We start from the raw sequence: 12,208 nt of genomic DNA on the forward strand, positions 1-12,208 counted from the left end.
TTCAAATACTGGTGAAGGTTGCTGATTAGATCGAAGCCAACGCTGTTGTGATTTGTCTGGATCCTGACACTGCTTGCGGTGAGATGGGTCATAGGTGATGATGTCCAGAGCCTGAGAGCAGGGATTTACTATGGGGTCAGGGAACCCAAATTCTTCTGGGAATGGGGCGCTGTGGTTGAAGAAAAGAAGCCTTCAGAGGTAGAGTTTGAGTGTGTTAATTGCTTCCACGTGGCCGTACAGCTTCCAGACCTGAGCTGCCCTCGGTTAGCTCTTCTCCGAGTCCCCTCGGTGCTTCCAGCGATGAGATGGACGCAGGCACAAGCTGCCGTGTGGAAATGTCCTGAATCCACTTTCTGCCACCAGCGGGGTAAAGCAAGCAAATATACAAATTGGGGAATGCCACGGAGAACGACTAAAGGGATTTGTCACTTTACTCACCGCTGAAACGCTGCTTTGCTGTTTAGCAGGCAAAGTGCTTTTGTTGCCGTGCGTGGGGGCGACATTTTGGCGGGATGGCTCCGTCCCCCCACGCCGAGCGCTTCAGGGATGCTCTCCGATGCAGCAGCCTGCTGCGCTGCGTCAGGGCAGCGCCGGAGCAGCACCAGAGCAGTACAGTACCTTCCTTTGTGGGGATACAGCACTCTGCAAAATCTGGGCTTTTAGTCTGTTTTAAAAGTTATTTCAGCTCTGCTAGAAAACAGGACTCTTAAAGAAGAAATGAATAGAGTGAAGGATCAGCTGCGGGAACGATAATGAGTTTTATATTCCGCAAAGATCAAAGGCAGAGTGGTGCTTAAAAAACATCAGGTATCTGAACATTTCAGGTATTTAAAGATGATGCAGCTGTAGTTCATTTTGGAGACAATCTCTTTGCAACCAGAACACCAGTTCCCATTGGAAGCATCTCTAAATATGTTTGGCACTCAGGAAATTTTACATGAACTGCTGTTTGTATTGCTGGGTGGGCTGCATGTTGCTGCTCTGTGGTCAGAGGTTCACGTTTCAGTTTGTGCAGGCTGCTGTCGGCATTTCCTTCTGCCCAGTGCCTCTACAAATTACCTTCGCTGTAAATCAAAGAGAAATTTGAGCAATGATTTTTTTATATTTTTTTCCCTTATCCTGTTTACAGCCTTAAGGTTTGTGACCCTCTCTGGACGTTGCACTTGCAAAGTCTTTTTAGTGAAGAATGCAGAAGTACTTGTCTGTAGCAACAGGGAGTCACCCATAATATGTCCGTATTTATATCTGATATGTATATATACCCGTAAGTTGATCTCTTCTCTCTGGTATCCAGTGATAAGACACATGGGAATGGTTCAAAGCCATGCCAGGGGATGTTTATACTGGACTTTAGGAAGCGTTTCATTACTGAGAGGGGGGTCAAACACTGGAACGGGCTCCCTAGAGAGGTGGTCGATGCCCCAAACCTCTTAGTGTTTAAGAGTCATTTGGAAAATGCCCTCAATGTCTTAATTTTTGGTCAGGCAGTTGGACTAGATGATCATTATACGTTCCTCCCAAATGAAATATTCTATCCTATATAGACTAGAAAACAGTTTGTGGTTGGCCTCGGTGATCTTAAAGGACTTTTCCAACCTGAATGATTCTATGATTCTATATATTCCCTCTCCCATCACTAAGAACAAAGGTGAGGTGTATTGCGAAGGCCCTAAGCTCTAGAAGTGGCCATTCCTAATTTCTGTAGTTGCTCAATCTTTACCGTTATTTCTGTGTGTTCTGATCTGGGGTTGGTAGAAATTAATGAAGTCTTTAGACTATTTCTGCAACATTTCAACATGTCCTATTCCAAAGAGGTGAGCAGGTGAGAGAAGCTCTGGTTTCGAGAGCAGAGGGGGTGATGCAGAGGGTCGCGCTGCTGTTTCAGGTGGGGAAGAGGGGAGACCAACGGTCATGCACTTAAAGATAAAAGTAGGTTTCAGTGTTGAGCTTAATCTCCACCTATAAACATCCTTCTCCCTTTCTGCCAGAGGTTGAGTGCATCAATTAGGCAATATTTAATTAGCAGTTGGAAGTGCATGACAGAGAGAGGCTCTGGGGAAAAATCTCGTCAGCTGAAAGCCATTCCCTTTGCCTTCTCTGGGGTGGTTTTTGGGTCCCTGAGTCCTGATTCCTTTAGTTTCTTCGCTGGCAGTGCTGTGTGTGAGTGCTGCTTCACGATGCTGCGAAACAGGGACAGTTTTATTGATTAAAAAGGCTCAAAAAAATTATACTCACTTGGTGGATGGACCAGAGCTTTTCACTTAATTTTTACAGAAGTTTAAGCAAGGGAAATCATAGGGCAGGAGGCTACACATTTGGGCTTCAGAGAGAGAGGAAAAAATGTGGCATACCGGTTCAACAGGTATCCTGATTTTTGTTTGGAAAAAAGTTGTCAGTTCAACAGGTAATTTTTTTCCAAATGCAAAAATACCTTTTTAATTGCGACCAATCTAGCATGATTGCTTTTATTTTAGAGCATCATGATGATGAATCACACTGAGATAATTGGCTTGAATAAACTGTCCCTACCTATGCAAATAAAAGATGGAAAAATTGGATCTGTTCTGAACGTGTGGTGTTCAGGGAGGAGGGAAAAACTTCCAGTGATGCTGTGGCTGAAGGCTAAGATTAGTGCTCATCATCTGCACTTATTAGTGCTTTTTAAATTTTACTTCATATGCAAAACATGCTAGGGAATTTCACCTTTTAAAACAAATCCACAGTGCTGTGAATACAGTCGTCCCTGTCAAGCACTAAGTCTCATATAACTTCTGAATATTGTGCAATTGTCCTGGTCTTGTTCAACTGTTGATAATGCATGTGGGAGAGTCACTGGAGACAAACACCGCTTGGATTTTTAGTCTATGATGACTTGCTCTTGAATGTTTAAATTTTGAGGGGGTGTATTTTTAAGGTTTAAGACCATTTCAGGAAATGTAATCACAATGTATTAACGCAACTTAAAAAAAAATTATTTTTTAGCAGAAAGAGTTGTCAAGGACTTTGCAGACTTTTTTTGTTTCTGTGATGCTTGCGACCATAAAGGTTTTGCAAAGAGGTAAAAGCAGATTTTTTTCTGACTGAGATAAAGACAACCATTTCCAGAGACTCCCGCATGTGTCCTGCACCCCATCTCTGCGTGAGCGAACAGCTCCAGACCGCACTCTCATCTTTGGTGGGAGCGCTCACACCTTTTTAGTAAAGAGGGAAGAGGTGCAGAGATTCCTGACCATCTATCACTGAGGCAAAGTGTTTGAAAACAACTGTGAGATAAAAAAAAAAATTAAGAATACGTTTTTCTTGATAATGTATAGTTGTTTTAAAAATATTATGTTGTGAAGCCAACATCTTCAAAAGCCTGAATTGTGCCTGCGTGTATGATGAAGGTGGTGTGTGGCTGCCCTTGGGTTTGCCCACAGTTTCTGTGATGAGGGACAGAGCCGTTGACAGTGCCCGGGGCTTTCCCAGCTCGGCACTCGCTCGAAGGAGCTGTCAAGCAAGAAAGAACCAAAGTCATGCCCGCTCATGCTTGTAAGAGGACAAGAGGCCTCAAACTTTACCCGGCAAAGGAAGGCCAGAGCTTTGAGATGAGAAGATGGCCTCCCTGGCCCTGCTGAGGTGGCTGGGAGGGTGAGATGTGTAGGGTGGGGATGCAGCAGAGGGCAATTTACCTGCTGTAGGTGCCCCTGCTCTGGCAGGGAGTTGGACTGGATGATCTCCAGAGGTCCCTTCCTACCCTGACCAGTCTGGGATTCTGTGAATTGCCTACCGGGGGCTGCCACGCATCCCCCAGCCCCCTTGGACTCAGCAGGGAACTGCTTCTCTCCACCTTCTCTGCAGCTGCATCCTTTTTTTTTTTCCTATTTTTTTTTCTTTTTCCTGTGTAAGCATCTGAAGTGCTGCTGTTTTGCAAACAGTATACGTGATATTTTTCCTGACACCCCCTGAGAACCCAGCGAAGTTCTTCACCTATTTCCTCACCGCAACTCGCCGCCTCCATCTGCTGAGAGGTGAATGTGCTCCCAGGCACGCATCTCCCTTCTCCTTCCTTCCAGTCAGAAGTGGTTGAATGTCAAACTAGATTATGAAATTTAAGAAAGAAAAACTGTTAGAGAATGATCCCCAGAAATATTAAAGTATAATTGGAAGTGAAAGATTGGAGTCAAAAACTTCAAGATAATTAATTATCATTGCGTAAGCGCACAGGAACAGCTGTATGTACAACCTTTAAAATCATTTTATCTAAACTGTATCATTAATATTAGAAATATTTGGCTTGCAGACAGCAAAATTGCTGTACTTAGTATGAAGCTAATGAGTTAGACTACTATTATAACTAGGAAAAAAATGCTCAGTCGATGACAAATTATTGGTATTAAAGAGAGCGGGTAGTTTTTATAATTATTTTTCTTTGCACAATACAGGAGAGTCTAGAGGTTCATAATAGATATTTTTTTTTTATAACAATAAAGAGAAAAATTTGAATCCGTACCAGTAATCAAGTAATACTGCCATATAGTAACGTTATAAATGAGGTCTGAAAGGAGAGCTATCATTCTGAGCCAGCAGCCCCATGAAAGATTAGATTAAAGTAGCTTCGATAGAAAATACTAGAAAAAGTCATGACTGTGGATGGATGAAAAGGATGAGTAAGAGTTACGCGGTAAATGGAAGGGGAGAAATAGGAAGCAGGATGAATGGAAAAGAACAGAAAGTAAACAGCAAAGAACCATCTGGATTCGGAGCTATAGATTCCCGCAGCAGCAATATTACCTTGTGGGGGGAGAATGAATAGCATCTATCTGTGACAACTTAACAAGTTGTCGCAGGTCTCCGGAGAAATATGGATGCGGTTGGGATATCTGGGTCTGTAAAGAGTCAGATTAAATATGTGAATTGGAGCAGCAAAGCATGCCGTGTAATTGTGCGCCCTTTCCCAGAGAAGGTGGCCTTGGTTTAGCATTTTGGAGACGTTTGGAAGTTGGAAAACATTGGCTGCAACGTATTAAATGCAGAGCTTGTATTTATGGGAAGACATAGTTTTTCACTTAATATTCCTTTCCATCCTTTCCTTTTTTCTGCCTTTTTGTATTATTTTGCCTCCTCCGGTACGAAAAACAGCGGTAATACGGTGAGAAGTGATAAGAGCCTTTATTTTTCTCGGCTTGCGTTGATGTTTCTCCCCGTGCTCTGAGGCTCTAGAGCAGGGTGTCCTTGGGCTGTTTGCAAACAGTACGTGCTGTGGGATTACCTGTCCCACCAGCAGGGATTCCTGCAGAAGGCCAGATTAACCGAGGGTGGAACAGGCTGCGCTATCTCTTCAGCAGCAGTAGCCGGGGGCTGGTGGGACTCAACAGTTATCTCTGGAGGGTGACACATCTCAGGGCAGGGAGCTGCCTTCCCCGAGCTTTGCACCGAAAGACAAGTGCCAGTGCAATTAGGTGGCCAGGATCTAGCACCAAAATATCTGGGCTGATGGATGTTGTGCTTTCAGAGGGGTGGAGCTCTTTGGGTATACGTGGGACTCGCTCCTTTATTGTATTTACCCAAACGGGTAAAGATTTTGGTGTCTCTAAGAGTATGGGGGCAGCCGAACACAAACTGCGCATACACTTGGGAAGGGGTTGAGAAGAAAAACATGAAGTTTGCTGTTTTATTTCCACTTCAGAGTTTGTGTATTCCTCTCAGCTCTCTGTCAGAGTTGCTCACTTCCAATTTATGCCTCAAAGACACAGAATAGCTGTGTGCGGGCTGAAAAGCCTGGCTAGACAATTGTGTGCATTTGTGACTAAGCGGCATGAGAGGCACTGAAATAAATGATTTTTTAATTTGATGTGCTTATTGTTTGAAATCTGAGAATCATTTTCCGCTTTATTCAGTGGTGAGCTTTTTTTTTTCCTTTCTTTTCAGAGACCAAATGAATAAAGAGCTATAACAAATATTGAAGGTTTAGAATTCATAAGAAGGTTCATAAAAGTATCTCTCTGACTTTATAAATCATATTGTCCATTCGAAAGATTTTGCTCTAATGACTTGAAATAAATTGAAGTCTGAGGTGTTTTTCAAGGAGTGTTTCTCTGTGAACAACAAAATAGCTGTACTGCCGCGTTCTGCAGCAGTTAAATGTACCGAAAGGAGAACAATTGATCGAGAACCCCCAATGTATGATGCCCTCCTTCAAATCAATGAAGGAGTTGCTGAAGATGTCATAATTAACTTCAAGTGGGTATATTGCCTTTCCAGAAAAGGTGTTTTATGCAGATTGAATTATTTCAGCGATGCTCTTTTCTTCCAACTGACTTAGCCAGCTCTTGTGTACGTTAGCGTCATTCATTTGAATTGATGGCAGCACCCAGCAGCTCCAGCTGGAGAAGAGGCAACTGCGTCACGGATGCAGCAATTGCACATGTGGTCGCTGCCCATCAAAACCTTGAATAATACCACAGTGTGACAGACGATTGAAAGTACGTGAGGATTTGCTGAGGGGGTGGGACAGGGGGAAGATAAGGGTAATAACCATAAGGTTATGCTGCCAGGGATAAGACTGTTCACAGCTCCACCGTGTCATGATTCCTGATCACAAAGATTTTGTTTCAAAGAACGAAGCACACATAAAATCAGCAGTCCTGATTTTGGCCGCCACCTCTGTGTTATGAGTTAAGACTTGTTGCAAATACGGTATTTTAGTGTTCCCTCATCCTTATTCACTTGTGTTAATACGTAGTTTATTAATGCTGCTTGCTAGTCAGACTGTGCGTGTTGTACAAGTGCGTGTCTGGGCACGTGTGTTTCCGTCGTCTTCAAGGCAAATGCGCTCAGTGCACTCCTTGCAAAAGCATTGGAATAGCATTTCAGACACATTTGTCATCTGGGATTAAAGTCTGTGCTATCCATTAGTGCAGACGTACCCTTGACCCAACCATAAAACTAAGCATAGTGATCAACTGCATTTGCTCCTAATGTATAAAGTTGTTGAGTCAAATGATACAGTTACAAAAGAAAAAGAAGAAAAGAGCAAATTATTTTAAAATGTGCAGTAAAAGCAGACACAGAAAATACTTGATCAAAACCAGATTGAAGCTGTGCAATAAGTGGACAAAAGGAGAGATGGGGTTGACTTCTGAGAAGAACAACAAATGGACCAATGTTATTCATACACTCTTAAAAAAAAACACTCTTTCTTACTTTTTTTCTACAGGTAGAGTTTGCAGCACACTACATTTACTTAACTATAACATGGAGATGTACCTTAAGCTTGATTTTTGCCAAGTTGGGGATGAGCGTGTAAGATGAGAAGGGCATCAAGAAATTTGCCCCCTGCACTCCCTGCCCCAGCTTAGACGTAGTCACGGTCTGTGTGTGCAGCCAGATCAGCGCTTAGGAAGAACAAAACCTCCCAAAGGTGCTCACTCTTTTGTTTGGGATTTTTTGTCTTTTTTTGTCTTTTTTTTTTTTTTTTTTTTTTGCTGCTCCTATCACACCCAGACCACAGAATACATGTCTATCCCATACTGCTGGTGCTTTTTCTTGCTTAGTAGAACAACAATGTGGTCTTGTGCTTAAAATGCTTGGCTTCCAGCTGAGAGGCCTATTTATTGGAAAGATGGTCTCCAACATCATTATGTTATGGCCATGACACGTCTCTTTCTCTAGCGGGGAAAACCACCCCAATAACTAATCCCCACCACCCCATTCCTGGAGAGTGCCAGTGCAGCACATCAAGGAGTACGGTGCTTGGCTACTCTCCAGGCTGCGGTGGCCGGTCTTCGGCCAGCTGGAACCAACATTTCACCTTCTCCAGAGGCTCAGCACAGTTCTGTGAGCATGATTTCGTTTCAGCTTTGCTGATGTGTTTTCTGAATGCTGCCTATCCACTTGCAGAAATGCAACCTCTGGGTGGTCCTTCAGACCTCAGGACTGCTGATGGTCCTTCGTGTGAGCAGAGCACAGCTTGGGGCGGGGGGGGCTTTGGCTTGGTGGACACCTCCATTGTAATTTGAGTTTACCTCTTTAAGGACAGAGATTAATCATGAAAGCAAAAAGCTGAGGGGTTAAGAACGTTACTTTACGTTTATTTTGCTGGTGGCATTCAGAACAAAACAACTGTACATGGTCTGAGCATCTGGGAATGCTTCAGAGAAGAGCTACTCAGGGAGCTGGCGTCTTTTCCCTACTGCATGTGACTCTTTCAAAACATGGCACTTTTCTCACTTTTGCTTGCCTTCAGCCTTCAAACCAGGCTGCTGCTCTTGCCAGCTCTCTGTAGCCTCTCCAGTGAAACAATTTCTTCTGTAACACTTCCCTTCACCTGTTTCCATGGCAAAGAATAAGCACCTTTTCTTACACTGATTCAGTGACGAGTTGAGTTACTTCCTCTCAAGAATCAATACTCGAGAGTAGGGTTTGTGGTACGTGGCAGCCTATTCTTTGTTCAGAAGAGTTACGTGTGAATAGAGCATCGTCAAGATTTAATTGCAGCCTATTCTTAGGCCTGCCTCAACAGCTCTTGGGCTTTTGATTGAAGGTGGAGGTAAGAGGGCACCAGGGAAGGCGGGCAAATCAAGTCTACGCATGCAAAGAAGAGAGTGCTCAATAACTCTTAGAAAGCCCTGGAAGACTCTTTTTTTTATTATTATTATTATTTTTTAAGCTTATCTCAGCACCATTGATAACAAATTAATTTGTGTAGGTCACAACTCAGCTCTTACGGATGTCAAAATTAAGAAAGAAGATTGAAATACATGTCAAATATTGTTTGCCTGAACAGTCTTTTAGGGTTTCTTCTGCTGTTGTTTGTGTTTCCAGTTTTGTTGTCTGGCTGGCTGCTTCCTTGCTTGTCTAATTTCGTGATGAATCAGTGCTTTGGGCTACCGCAATGGAAGTAACAAATGTGTTGACCAAGTGGTTCTGCGTGCACTACTCCCCCGAGTTTTTTGCGAGCCATATGGAAGGAAATCACATGTTGAGAAACAGATCTCCATAAGCACAAAGAGCCTATAGAGTAAACTAAACTGATGATCGTGATTTGGCCAAGAGTCTGTGTTGGGGTCTGTTGGTGTGTTTTGCTTGGTTGTAACGCAGCGGAAGGAAGCTCAGACAAAAAAATACTGTAATTGAGCCTATTAATTAACAGGAAATGATGCCCTGTAGCTTAATGGCGAGTGGGAGGTGGAGCTGAGTGACAACCTAACAGTAGCCAATTAGGTCAACCAGCAGGCTTTTCATTTACTTGTTTTAGGCAACCTTTAAAAGAGATTGGGAATGAAGATGCTTACAGAGATTGCTGCAGGTGGAAGCTGTAATTTGGGGCAATGCAAGGACATAGTAGAGCTGAATGCTATCAACAAAATTGTCACCGATAAGGAGGGGTTTGACACTTGGCTGAAACAGAGGGCTGCGTAAGTAACAAACTGGAGGGAAAAACATTTAGGATGGATTATACAGATGTTTCTGGAAGATGTGGAAAAACAGATAAGCCTGGAAGGAAGGGGAAGACTGAGGGAGGGAGGGAGGGAGGACGAATAGAAAAGTAGGTGAGGAGAGAATTGAGTTTGTCGCAGTGATAACCATTAAAACAGGCCTGTTTGCCAAGACCTCCCACTGGAAGGTGTCGCAGAGAGAGTTTTCTGGACCAGGAGATGTTGTTCTTTCATACTTCTATATGGCACCACCTACCACTGAGCAGTAGGGTTAAAGAAGTGCCCATCAGGGGCTTAAAAGTAGCCAATGTGGAAACACCATGGTATTGCGTACTTATTGTCATCACCATAACCGAGAAAGATCCTGAACAACTAAATTAAAAAAAAAAAAAAAAAAAGGAAAGTGGCTAATTTTAGCTCTCACTGAGATCAATGTGGGACAGAATAAACCCAGCATGTTTAGGAGAGCCTGAGGCTTTTTCACTGCATGAAGAATGCCTGATGTGCGTTTTGAAATTCAGCAGATAGTGTTTTTCCACTGCTGTTATCACACTAAAGATAACTCAGCTCCTCCCTATCTTTTTCTTGATGTTAGTTCTGATAAGTATGCATTTCTTTTTCTGACCTGAAGCAACTTTCAAAAGCATCGGTCTTTTTTAAATTCGTGTATTTTTGACCCTGTAACACAGAACAGTCACAACCCCGCAGACGGCACACAACCATGGAGTCCGGTATCTACTACATACGGAACACACTCAATCAATAACCCAAGAAGGGATGGTGAGTTTTCCATACGCATTTTCTGCACTAGTCATTAAGAACACTTCATATGTAATCTATCAAATGTGGTTGTTAAAATTAATCACCTTGAGAATGGATGAAGCTGTTGTTCAGAGGAAGACGTCCTTGCACAGGACAAAATTGCTGTTTTGCGAAGAGGGAAGGGAGAACTGTGCGAGGAGTGCATAACTCCTGAATTTTAAATGGATGTATTTGTTGGATGCAAGGGGGACCTGCATCCCATGAGTGGCATTCAAATGATAACCATTTAGTGGAAAAAAAACCCCAACCCACAACACAACCCCCACCCCCAAAAAACCCCTAGCTTAGCAGCTGTGGTTTTGTATTATAAACCAAGGATTATCAGTTAAAGCAAAACCTCTCCTCCTCTCCTTCTCGCTGCCAGCAGTACAGGTTATCTGCATGAGCCCAAGGCAGTCAGAGTGTCCCTCAGAGCCCTCTCTCACCCTGGGACCACCTCTCTGATGTCTCCTTCCCCATCACAAAGTCATTAAGGTGGTAGAAGGTTCACTGTGCATTTTCCCTAACCTATGTTCTTCTCTACCAAATAAGAGAGTCAAAATTCAAAAGGAGACTGTGATGGTCATTAAAGCTTAGAAATGAGACTGGGAAGATGCTGGCAGCAGCTTCTGGGGTCATTCATCCCTTGCAGTAACTTGAGGCAATGCCGTGCTCTCATTTGCACCAATGTTTACAAAAAAAGGAGATATGTGATTTCTTTTTTAAGAGGTAGGGACGTTCACCAAAACACCTGCTAAAATTCACAGTGGCCAGTGAACCAAAACAATCAATTATTCACACAGTTCTAGTCCCAGAGTTTGCTCTTCAAATCTGGGAACAATTTTAATTCACTTGCCTGCTCTGCAGAAGAATATTTTTAGTAAATTTATTGTACGTACGACAGAAGGTGCTTAAATATAAGATTTATGTGCAACTCCATGTTTTATTTTTGTAAATGTAAATTATTTCAGCTATTGCTCCATGCAAAAAAATAGGTGGGTAAACAAAAATAAACAGCCCTGTTTCTTGCATGCATCTATTTGGGAGGAGATGGTTCATTGACCATCCAGAAAGAGATGGAAAGGACCTGAAGGGCATCAAGCTGTGGAGCAGATGTCAGCGAGCCTCGCAGAGGGGCTGGGAAACCTCTGTCCTCCCGCTCCCGAGTCCAAGGAGGAGAGGCTGTGCAGCTGAAACGAAAGCCTTTAAACTAGGACTATCCAGCTGTTTAGAGTAGACTGCCTCAAAGAAATTAAAGCGCTAGGCTTAGAAAAGGAATTTGGCACCAAAAATATATCCAAGGAAAGTCCATTTCCACATTGTCCTGGGACGGAATAGTCTGTCTGGAGACGCCAGTCGCGTTTGGCATCAGTTGCTCAGAGCGTTCCCACCACAGGCACTTTCTCTCCTGATGTTTATGAGCGATAAAATATCTATTTTATTACAGTATACATTGCCTTCAGCAATCGAAACATTGCCTGGCCCAATAAGAACTCCACAGAGAATAAATACCAGAAAGCTGTCTAAGAAACTTTGGAGAAATCCTTGTGAAGATGTACTTCATTTTATTATTCTGCTAGGAAAAATACCTTTTTGTTGTTGTTGTTGTTTTGACAAAGCTTTGGAGAAACTAGCTGCCTGCTGTGGAAATCTATAGACGGATTCAAGAAAGCTGATCATCTGCTCTTAGAATTCTACCTTTTTTTGTGTTCTGTTTTGTTTTTTAAAATCTCAATTTATTTCCTGTGAATGCTTGAAGTTTTGAATACTTCAATTTCTTGCCTTTCTAGACAGGAGTAAGAAAAAAAATATATATATATCCTGGTATTTGCAGGCAGAAGGGGTGTAAGAAGCATAACTGGCTGGGCCACCTCCAGAGAGGTGGAAAGGGCAGATCCTCTGCCCATCTTTGCAGCAGCCGTTTCTCACGCATGGCGCCGTGCGAGCATGTGCACGGAGGTGTCCAGCAGTCACTGAACAGAGGAAAT

Source organism: Charadrius vociferus, unplaced genomic scaffold (assembly GCF_000708025.1).
Source record: "Charadrius vociferus isolate BGI_N301 unplaced genomic scaffold, ASM70802v2 scaffold104, whole genome shotgun sequence".
Classification (NCBI taxonomy): Eukaryota; Metazoa; Chordata; class Aves; order Charadriiformes; family Charadriidae; genus Charadrius; species Charadrius vociferus.